Source organism: Balaenoptera acutorostrata, chromosome 4 (assembly GCF_949987535.1).
Source record: "Balaenoptera acutorostrata chromosome 4, mBalAcu1.1, whole genome shotgun sequence".
Lineage (NCBI taxonomy): Eukaryota > Metazoa > Chordata > Mammalia > Artiodactyla > Balaenopteridae > Balaenoptera > Balaenoptera acutorostrata.
This window is the reverse complement of record NC_080067.1, coordinates 64,908,110-64,919,639: the sequence shown is the minus strand read 5'-3', so window position 1 is coordinate 64,919,639 and position 11,530 is coordinate 64,908,110. Positions and strand designations below refer to the sequence as shown.

General features: G+C 39.5%; 1 pseudogene; it reads left to right on the top strand.

The window, feature by feature from the left end:
• The first annotated feature begins 852 nt into the window (after positions 1-852).
• LOC130708161 (elongation factor 1-alpha-like) lies at positions 853-1,423 on the top strand (annotated as a pseudogene).
• Positions 1,424-11,530: the final 10,107 nt, after the last annotated feature.

Here is an 11,530-nt window from a genome sequence, read left to right as displayed (position 1 = left end):
ATGAGGAACCTAGGGGCAAGACGGTAATAAAGATGCAGACCTACTAGAGAATGGACTTGAGGATACGGGGCGGGGGAAGGGTAAGCTGGGACAAAGTGAGAGAGTTACATGGACATATATACACTACCAAACATAAAATAGATAGCTAGTGGGAAGCAGCCGCATAGCACAGGGAGATCAGCTCAGTGCTTTGTTTCCACCTAGAGGGGTGAGATAGGGAGGGTGTGAGGGAGGGAGACACAAGAGGGAAGAGATTTGGGGACATATGTATATTTATAACTGATTCAATTTGTTATAAAGCAGAAACTATCACACCATTGTAAAGCAATTATACTCCAATGAAGATGTTTTAAAAAAATAAGCAATTAAATATATGACTGCAGTTCAAAAAAGCTGGAGTTATAAATTTAGAAATCATCAGGATATATGTGGTATATAAAGCCACACGGCTAGGTAAGATCACCAAGAGGCAATTCATATTTAGAATTACATAAGAGAAAGCAAAAAGAAATAGTTGGCAAAGGAGATTGAGTATAATAGATGGAAATTTAGGCAATTGTGGTGTCAGCAATCTAAGTAAAGATAGAATTTCAAGGAGGAGAAAGATGTCAATGATAACTGAGAAAGTAAAATAAAGTCAGAACTGAACATTGGTTTAGCAAGATGGAAGTTATCAGAGACCTTGGGAAAGGAGGCTACAGCGGAGTGGTGGAGACAAATTCTGCTTGGCATGGGTTATAAAAAGAATTGGAGGTAGGAAAGGTAAGCGTCAGTAATACACAATTCTGCTTCACAGCTGCTGCAGCTCTTGCTAATATCTGGATCAGCAGTGACTCTAATGAATCCACCATTATGGGCAAAAAGAAGACCCATATCAATATTATCATCATTGGCCATGTGGCCTCTGGCAAGTCCACCACCACTGGGCATCTCATCTACAAGTGTGGGGGTACTGACAACAGAACCATGAGAAGTTCAAAAAGGAAGCAGCAGAGATGAGCAAGGGCTCCATCAAGTTTGCCTGGGTGCTAGACAAAATGAAGGCAGAAAGGAAATGTGGCATCACCATGACATCTCCTTATGGAAGTTTGAGGCAACCAAATATTACATCACCATAATTGATGCCACAGGGACTTCATCAAAAACATTATCACTGGCCCATCCCAGGTGACTGTGCCATGCTCATCATGGCCGGCAGCACGGGCATGTTTGAAGCAGGCATCTCCAAGTATAGGCAGACCTGTGGAGAATACGCTACTGGCCTACATGCTGGGTGTGAAGCCACTCATCATGGCTGTCAACAAGATGGACTCTGACAAACCCACCCACAGCACCCCATGCTTCCACCAAGGGAGTGAGAGTCTACATCAAGAAGATCGGCTACAACTTGGCTGCCATGGCCTTCGTGCCCATTTTGGGCTAGCATAGCCCAGCATCCACATGCCTGGTTCAAGAGCTGGAAGATCAAGAGAAAGGAAGGAAATGCCACAGGGATGACTCTCCTGGAAGCTCTGGGCTCCATTCTCCCTCCCACTCAACTGGTCAACGAGACCCTGAGGCTGCCTCTGCAAGATGTGCACATGACTGGGAGCATTGGCTCTGTGCCGGTGGGCTGTGTGGAGACCAGCTTCCTGAAACCTGGGATGGAGGTCACCTTTGACAACCCCAAGGCCCTGAAGTCAAGCGATAGAGCCATTGTGCAGATGTAAGGATGGTCCCCAGCAAGGCCATGTGTGTGGAGATGTTCTCTGAGTACCCACCTCTAGGCCATTTTGCTGTGTGGGACGTGAGACAAACAGTGGCCATTGGAGTCATCAAGGTGGTGGATGAGAAGTCATCCTCTGCAGGCAAGGTCACCAAGTCAGCAGTAAAGCCCAGCAAGAAATGAAGCATGCCCCCTGCAGTTTCCTCAGCAATCTCCACTACAAAAATTACCCAACATTCGATGTATTTATTAAGATTAATAAAACATAATTAGCTGTCAAAAAAAAAAAAAAAAGACCACTTTATGCATGTGGCCGTCCAGTCTTCTCAACACCATTTACTGAAGAGACTATCCTTTCCCTCTTGAATAATCTTGGCTATTTTGTTATAAATTAACTTAGCATTAAATATATATCATTTAAATTTGTTAAGAAAGTAGAACTTAAATGTTTTCACACCCCCCCCCCCAAATAACAGATAAATATGTTAGGTGATGGATATGTTAATTAATTAGATGGCAGGAAATCCTTTCACTATGTATATGCATATCAAATCACCACAATGTACACTTTAAATATCTTACAACTTTACATGTCAATTATACTTCAGTAAAGCTGACGTTAATCAACAACTCACAGATGAATGGATAAAGAAGATGTGGCACATATATACAATGGAATATTACTCAGCCATAAAAATAAATGAAACTGAGTTATCTGTAGTGAGGTGGATGGATCTAGAGTCTGTCATACAGAGTGAAGTAAGTCAGAAAAAGAAAAACAAATACCGTATGCTAACACATATATATGGAATCTTAAAAAAAAAAAAAAGGTTATGAAGAACCTAGGGGCAGGACAGGAATAAAGACACAGATGTAGAGAATGGACTTGAGGACATGGGGAGGGGGAAGGGTAAGCTGGGACGAAGTAAGAGAGTGGCATGGACTAATATATACTACCAAATGTAAAATAGATAGCTAGTGGGAAGCAACCGCATAGCACAGGGAGATCAGCTCGGTGCTTTGTGACCACCTAGAGGGGTGGGATAGGGAGGGTGGGAGGGAGACGCAAGAGGGAGGAGATATGGGGATATATGTATATGTATAGCTGATTCACTTTGTTATAAAGCAGAAACTAACACACCATTGTAAAGCAATTATACTCCAATAAAGATGTTTAAAAAAAAAAGAATCAACAACTCTTTTAGAGAGTTTTGCTATAAAGAGGAGCAGAGAAATAAGGTAGTGGGTAGAGGAACACATGAAGTCCAGATAAGAACATTTATTTTTAAGATGGGATTATTATATGAAGCCCTTGAGTAGACAAGAGAGGACTGGCTTCTGTGTACAAGCAGAGGACCTGACCTCGGGTAGGACAAGGACACCTTATCCCTGTGCATAAATGGGAAGGCAGAGTATGTGGATACAAATCTACAAATTAGGCTGGTAGATTTTGGTAGTAGAAAGATACGTTGTTTCTCTTTTGTGAATTGTGTTGAAAGTGAGAAGAGAAAAGGGGCTGCTGGAAATCTGAGGAAAGAGAAGGTGGACCATAGATTGACAAGGTATTACCAGGCAGTACTCTGTCTACCTGATGTCTCTAATCATACTTTTAAGTAGAAACTAATCAATTCATAAATGTGTTTTCCTTCACTATATGCAGGGCTTATATTTATTGTATACATTTATTATTTTTATTAATTTATGTACTGTACATTTCCCCAACTAGACTGTAATCTTTAAAATATTATATCACTGCTCTACTCCTAAGACCTTCACTCACACTACCTGGCATGCAGTTGGTAATTCAAAAATATTTGTTGACTGAATAATTCAGTATCCACAAGTGCCTAAAATATGCTTAAAATTGAACTCATTATTACCTCACCCTTAACTCTTCCACGTACACACCTGTTCCTCTACTTTTTATTCTGTCACAGTTTATCCAACTAATTTCCCAATCCAGAAATTTGGAAACCATCCTCTGACCTCCCTCATTTCATTCTCCATGACCCAACAATCATCAAGTTCAGTCAACTCTGCCAGTTAAGTATTTCTTGGAGCTATTCACTGTTCTCCATTCCTGCAGCCAATTTCCTGGTCAGGTCACCATCACCTCACCTGGATTACTGGAAAAGCATTGTAATACCTCTCCTGACTTTCATGTTGTCCCCCCTCAAGTCCATCCTCTACATCTTTCAAAAAAGTATAAATCTTATTATGTCCTCCACAACATTCAACCCTCCATTGATTCTTCAGCAAAGCCCTCAGGATAAAATCCTCTTTTTTATGATTTATTACACTTTTCTTAATCTGGCCTAGAACTCTACTTGGCAAATTAAACTAATTTCAATTCTCTAACTAATTAATAGATCTCTATCAGCTCTTGGGTCTTTGCATGTGCTTTTTCCTCCAGCTGGGATATTCTCTTCACTATCAACTCCTACTCATCCTTTCTTTCTCAACTTAGAAGTCACTTCCTCTAAGAAGTCTTCTCTGAATCATGGCATTGGTTAGGTACTCCTAAATGCTTCCAAAGCTCCCTGTGTATGTTGGTGTTCTATAACCTTCCTTTATAGCACTGCTTTATCCTAAACCCAGATAGTAACAAATGTTTACAGGGTAGAGTCTTATGGGTCTTGTAATGAATATATCCCTCTATATCTCCCCTTAGCCCCTTAGAGGTAAAGAACAAAAAATGAAGGGATAAAGAGGTGCCTATTTACTGAAGAAAAAGAAACATATTTCAACCAGGTGTCCTACAGAGGTGGCAAGAGAGGTCTGAGCAGTCCTGTGATAATGGGCCAATGAAAACCTGATGAGCACAATCCCTATATTGTCTCTTTTTTTTGAATATAGGTTAGAATTTTATAAATAAATTTCTTAGAAAATTTATGGTCTGGGAACTACTTGATATTATAATATTTTGTTCTCCTTAGGAGTGAATCTCCTCAATGTATTTATGTTTCAAATTTGTCTCAGGTGCTTTTAATAACTAATAATAGCTTTTTTTCCATAGATTTAGTTTAATTCAGGAAGGATTTAATCAACAGTTTATTTTCAAGATGAAATGCTCTTGAGAATGGATGCTTCTGTGCCCAGGATGAAGATGCTCTTTGATTTCGCTTCGTGTGATTGAAAGAACACAGCTTGAAATGTTTTTGCCCCACTTTTGTATGCATTTGGGCTAAGTTCCTTTCAGGAGCCATTCCGGTCATGCCTTTAAGCCTGGAATCCGGTAAAAGGAACCGCTGAAGATTGCACCATGATTTCAGCTTATTGTATATCTTCCAAGCGGTCATGCTTGTCATTCCTGGAGTCCTGAGGTTCCTAACTGGTCTGCCTTCTCTCCACGGTTCAGAGTCCTTCTATGCTTGTCTTGTATATAATGTCCAAGTTTTTCCGTTGTACTTAGTGGGAGGAATAGGCAAAAACTCATTCTCCATCTTCCTGACCCTCCTCTCTGTCTACCTGGGAAGCTCTGTTGGTCTCTGCACAGTTGGTGGCCTCAGTGTCTTCCTCATCTTCACGGGGCAAGTCCCAGCTCAGCACTCTTAGGGGAAAGGAGCCTCTCTCCTCCAGCACCAAAGCGCTCAGAATAACTAGCATTTAAAATACTTAAGCAAATATTTGGGGAAAGTGAGAAGTATAATTTTCATCTCTTCATGGTTACTTCACAAGCATTACAGTAAGTCACAGGAAGTAAAAAGATAAATCATTCTAAAAAGTCAAAGTAGCATGCTTTGTAGCAAAAGATCTGATTAATTTTAAGTGAACAAGCACAAACTAACCACTACAATTTCTGCAGCAAACCAAATCACATGCCCAGATTTACAAGCAGAACTTTCTGATTTTCTCATATGTGCCATTCTTTGGTTATGAATATTCAGGACAGAGGCAGAATGGTCCCATGATGGGTTCTTGTCAAACTGAAAAGGCATAGGAATAGACGAGATGAAAGAAAGCAAAGAGGGGCCCCATGGATAAAGTTAATGCCTAAATTGAAATCACGTAGTATTAATCCCAACTCACCCCCTATTTATTTAAAATGTCACTATGAATCTAATAATTTTTAAAACAGCTTATGATTTTATTTCTTAGGGTATAATCATATAAACTGTATATAAAAACACATCATACAAAGATAAGCACAACATGGAGGTCTGTCATCTTCATGAGACAAGCAGGCAGTCATTATGTCTTAATCTACTCATCAGTAGACAGAAAACAAAGTAGCTGCTCATGGAGATTAATCTGTTAAAGTCATAAAAAATATCACTCTGAGAAACTATGTGGCTCACCCTTTCAACCTTTATACACTGTTAAATACTACTTTGTCTTTGGCATTGTTTACTCCCAATGTACTTGTGTATATGTTCGCCATTAAATCACTAATTGCAAATCCCTGAGCTCAAGAAAGGCTCTTGATAAATCATGTACAATGAGTTTTAAGCAAACTATACCTCAAGTCAGGATGACTATGAACTTGCTTATTTTTAAATATTTCTACAGAAGCACATTCCCTCAAGAGAACTGAGATAAGGTTGCCAGATTTAACACATAAAAATGCAGGACACCACTTAAGTTTGGATTTAAGATAAACAACAAATACTTTTTTTGTATAAATATGACCTGTACAGTTGGGGGGGGGAGCATATTGATGCTTAAAAAGTATTCATTGTTGGGCTTCCCTGGTGGCGCAGTGGTTAAGAATCCACCTGCCAATGCAGGGGACATGAGTTCCAGCCCTGGTCCGCGAAGATCCCACATGCCGCGGAGCAAATAAGCCCGGGTGCCACAACTACTGGGCCTGCACTCTAGAGCCCGCGTGCCTCAACTACTGAAGCCCATGCGCCTAGAGCCCGTGCTCCGCAACAAGAGAAGCCACCGCAGTGAGAAGCCCGCGCACCGCAACGAAGAGTAGCCCCCACTTGCCGCAACTAGAGAAAAGCCCGCACGCAGCAACAAAGACCCAACGCAACCATAAATAAATTTATTTTTTAAAAAAAGTATTCATTGTAATCTGAAATTCCAATTTAAGTGGGTATCCAGTATTTTATCTGGCAACACTAGAACTAAAACCTTGCCAAGGATAACTTCTGTCAGATGACTCAATTTCTCTGCTATAGATTGCCACATCTAAGATCATTCATCCAAGAGAGAGAGTGGTCATAAGTTGACAACTGCAGGTTAATTAAGAAGTAATTATTGGTCAAGCTGCCAAAAGTCAATACTTCTATCTCCAGTATAACAGTCAATTCAATCAATATAGATTTTTAAAGGATTTTAAACAAATATGATTATAATTCTTTTTCTCTAACAACCTAGAAACACAATGGTCAGAGGGCCAACAAACACATGAAAAGATGCTCAACATCACTAATTTTCAGAGAAATGCAAATCAAAACTACAATGAGGTAACACCTCACACCAGTTAGAATGGGTATCATCAGGAAATCTACAAACAATAAATGCTGGAGAGGGTGTGGAGAAAAGGGAACCCTCTTACACCGTTGGTGGGAATGTAAATTGATACAGCCACTATGGAGAACAGTATAGAGGTTCCTCAAAAAACTAAAAGTAGAACTACCATATGACCCAGCAATCCCGCTCCTGGGCATATACCCAGATAAAACCATAATTCAAAAAGATACATGCACCCCAATGTTCATTGTAACACTATTTACAATAGCCAAGACATGGAAGCAACCTAAATGTCCATCAACAGACCAATGGGTAAAGAAGAGGTAGTACATATATACAATGGAATATTACTCAGCCATAAAAACGAACTTAGCACTTGGGTCATTTGTAGAGACATGGATGGACCTAGAGAGTGTCATACAGAGTGAAGTAAGTCAGAAAAAGAAAAACAAATACTGTATATTAACGCATATATGTGGAATCTAGAAAAACGGTATAGATGATCCTATTTGCAAAGCAGAAATAGAGACAGACACGTAGAGAACAAATGTATGGATACCAAGGGGGAAAGGGGGGCATGGGAGGAATTAGGAGATTGGGATTGACATATATACACTATAGATACTATGTATAAAACAGATAACTAATGAGAACATACTGTATAGCACTTAATGCATTGTGGTGACTTAAATGGGAAGGAAATCAAAAAAGAGGGGATATATGTATATGTATAGCTGATTCATCTTGCTGTACAGTAGAAACTAATACAACATTGTAAAGCAACTATATTGCAATAAAAATTAATTTAAAAAAATAAATAAGAAAGCAGTAAAAAAAATAAATTAAAAAAACACACAGTGGTGCTCATTTCATTTTCCTTGTGAGATTATCTCTAATGGACAACATAAACTTTTGTTAAGTTAAAAATATAAATTTGAACTTTATAAAAGTCAACATAAAAGGTAAGGGAGTGTGTTTTTAAAGATCAATAATTTGTTTGTATGTTTTAAATTTAATTAAAAGTGAATTTACCATCCTGCCCCCCAAACCCATTCTTCTCCAGTATTTTTCTTCTCCCTGAATAATATCATGGCTCTGTCTGATGGCCAAGTCAGAAATATGAGTCATTCTCAATCCCTTTCACACAACCCACATATTTTTAAAAGAATATTTATTATTTACTATATTTACCAATGTTACCATATTAAATATTTACCATACCACTGTAATAAATTTTAACCTGCACCCTCTTGACCATCACAATGACCCAAGATAGGAACTATCATGACTCATTCTACAGATAAGAAACTGAAGCATAAAGAGGATGAATGGCTTGTTCAAGTTCAAACAGCTGAGAAGTAAGAGAGACAGGACTAAAATCTAGGTCACTATTAATCACTATGTTAACTCCACATATCCAATTGGTCACCAAGTTCTGTCAATTCTACTTCCTGAATATATTTCAAATCCTTTCTCTTCACCCCACCCCACCTTAGTTTAGGCTCTCATTGGTCTTCTTAGTTGGTCTACAATTTTGGGTTCTTTGTTAGTTTCATAGGGCTGCCATAAAAATCTACCCCAAGTGGGGGGCCTTAAACAATAGAAATTTATTGTCTCAGTTCTGGAGGGGAAACGTCAAAAATTAATGTGTCAGCAGAGCTGGTTCCTCCTGAGGGCTATGAGGGAACAGTCTGTTCCAGGCCTCTCTCCTTGACTTGTAGGTAGCCGTCCTCTCCCTGTGTCTCTTCATGTCATCTTCCCTCTGGGCATGTCTGTTTCTATGTTCAAATTTCCCTTTTTTATAAGAACACCAGTCGGGTTAGGGAACCACTTGACTGCAGTATGACCTCATCATAACTTAACTAATTACATCTGCAATGACCCTATTTCCAAACAAGGTCACAATCTGAGAGGCTAGGGGTTAGAAAATCAACTATCTTTTTTGAAAGAGGACACAGTTCAATGCATAATAGATCCCTTTTCATCTGCTCTCTACTCCCACCAAAGTGCTTTTGCTAAAATTCAATTCTAATCTTGTCATTTCCGTGTTTCCGTATTTTCAAAGACAAGACACAGCCTCCAGGATAAAAGGTTAAATTTGGGGGTGGGGAGATAACAGAATTCTTTACAATCCATCCTGTGCTTACCATTCCAGCTTTATTTCTAGCTTCCTTCCACTCTCTTTGTTCAGCTCTTGAACTTTAAAGTTCCAGATAGACAATAAACCTGGTCACTGGACTGTGACCTTCTTGAGGGCAGACATGGTGTCTTAATCATCTTTTTAGATACAGCACCTGGCACAGAGCCCTTGGCAAGGCACTGAGGACTATGTGTCTACAATACATGTGTAAGTGACTCTCACTGCACCATAGAAAAATGGACCATTCAGCCCAGGGGGAGAAAAAGAACCTCTTTGAGCCTAATGTGTACTAAAGCAGCTAATGGCAGAGAAAAGCATGGCAGAAAATGTTTGTGAAATACATGTTGTAAAGTACATGTTGTTAAGGTGAAAGGGTAACTATCTGTTCACAGTGAAGTCCACATAATATTTATAAAGGTTAAACATCCAAGTTGTCAAAGCACCTTGAGTCACAATTTCAGACAAAATTATAATAAAATTTTATCTTTTTAATATAATCATAAAACTTTTTGGCAGCCACTGAGACCATTGAGCATAAATCCAGTTGAAACAAACTTGATAGGCAGTGTGTCATTTTTTGGCTCTATTCGTTTGGTGTTGTCAAATAATCATATTTTACTAGAAATAACTAAATAGCTCACATTTAATCTGTTCCACAATACCGCAGGTTTTTAAGAAGGTATTATATCATAAAATTGGGAAATTCCTATTCTGTGAACTTCTATATGGCAACCCCACTTGACAAAACATAAATATGGCCTATTCAATCCATTAATTTAATAAGTGACATTTAATTTGAAACACCTACGTAATTCTTTAGGAATCCATATCTGCACCGGGGATGACTATAATTTGCCCTGCTTGGGTCAAGTGCATATCCCTGAACCAATCACTGTGTCCAGGGCAATGAGTTTGCGAATGACAGCTTCACCGGAAGGCCAAAGGAGGGGAAGACAGGCAGACAAAACATGAAGGAAAGACAGTGGGGCAGAGTAGAAGAAACATAGACTGGAGAACCAGAGGCTCTACAATCATCTGTGTAGACTCCACTCCTCCCTCACAAAATTAAAAGTGGGTCCAGTTCCAATTCTCTCTGATCCAATATGAAACAACTTTGCAGCAATCTGCTTATCTAAATAATAAAGATTCTACTTTCTTTATGGAGGTGAACAGTGTTTGGCTGGAACAGAAAGTCTGTGTGACTCCTCCCAAATACACAGGACTTCAGTGCCTTCAGAAGAAAAATTGGGAGAATTTTCTCAAAGTCAGAGTAGGTGAGGCTTTAGCATCTCTTAAATCACAACACCAAGAATCAGCTGACTTTCTGCTCCCGATGACTACTGACAAGGTGAAATTTGATTCTTGTCCAAATATCTGCTGAAATACCTGCCAGATAAAATCCAGACCCTTTAGCAACTTTCAGTTAAAACCTTGACTGTGCCTCTAGCTTCATCTCCTCTACCCCATCAATGAGCCCTGATCTACAGCCATACAACGTCTATGAATCATCAAGTACTTTCATGCTTTAGTTTACATTAGTAATATTGGTAATATTTATTAAGCACCTACTATGTGCCAGGCACTATTCAGGTGCAGGAGATATAGCAGTGAACAAGATAAATCCCTGCCCTCATGGAACTTACATTCCAGTGTATGTGTTGGGGACTGGGTGGGGAGGTGGGGTTGGTAATCATTATGTAATTAAATAAAGAAAGATCCTGGCTGGGGTAAGAGGTAACTTTAGAAAGGGTGGTCAGGGACTGACCTGACTGACCTGAATGAAGGGAAGGAACCCTCTATGAGAAGATCTGTGCTTGGCACCGGGCCAGGAACATCATATACATTATCATGAATCCTCCCAGCAATTCTTCAAAGTGGGCAGTACTATCCCCATTTTATTCTGAGAGGATAAGTAACTTGTTCATATTACACAGCACAGAACTCAAATTCAAGCCTGTCCAATTCCTCAGCTCCCCTCTTAGTCTTTAAGTCCTTTCGTTCTGACTGAAATGCTCTTCCTGACACTCTTCGACAGACTCTCCCTTCAGGTCCATTCAGGGCCCATTTCTTTCTCATGAATGTATCCCCCATTCTTGTTCAAGGCCTGGGACATTGAAAATACTTAAGAATTGTTTATTGAACAAATGCTGTTTGGCTACAGAATTAAATGGGGGTGATATGAGTGCTCAAGATACAGCCCTGATGAGAGACGCTGCCACTGGGAATGTGGCAACAATCAAAGAACATGGGCCCTTCTTCCCCAG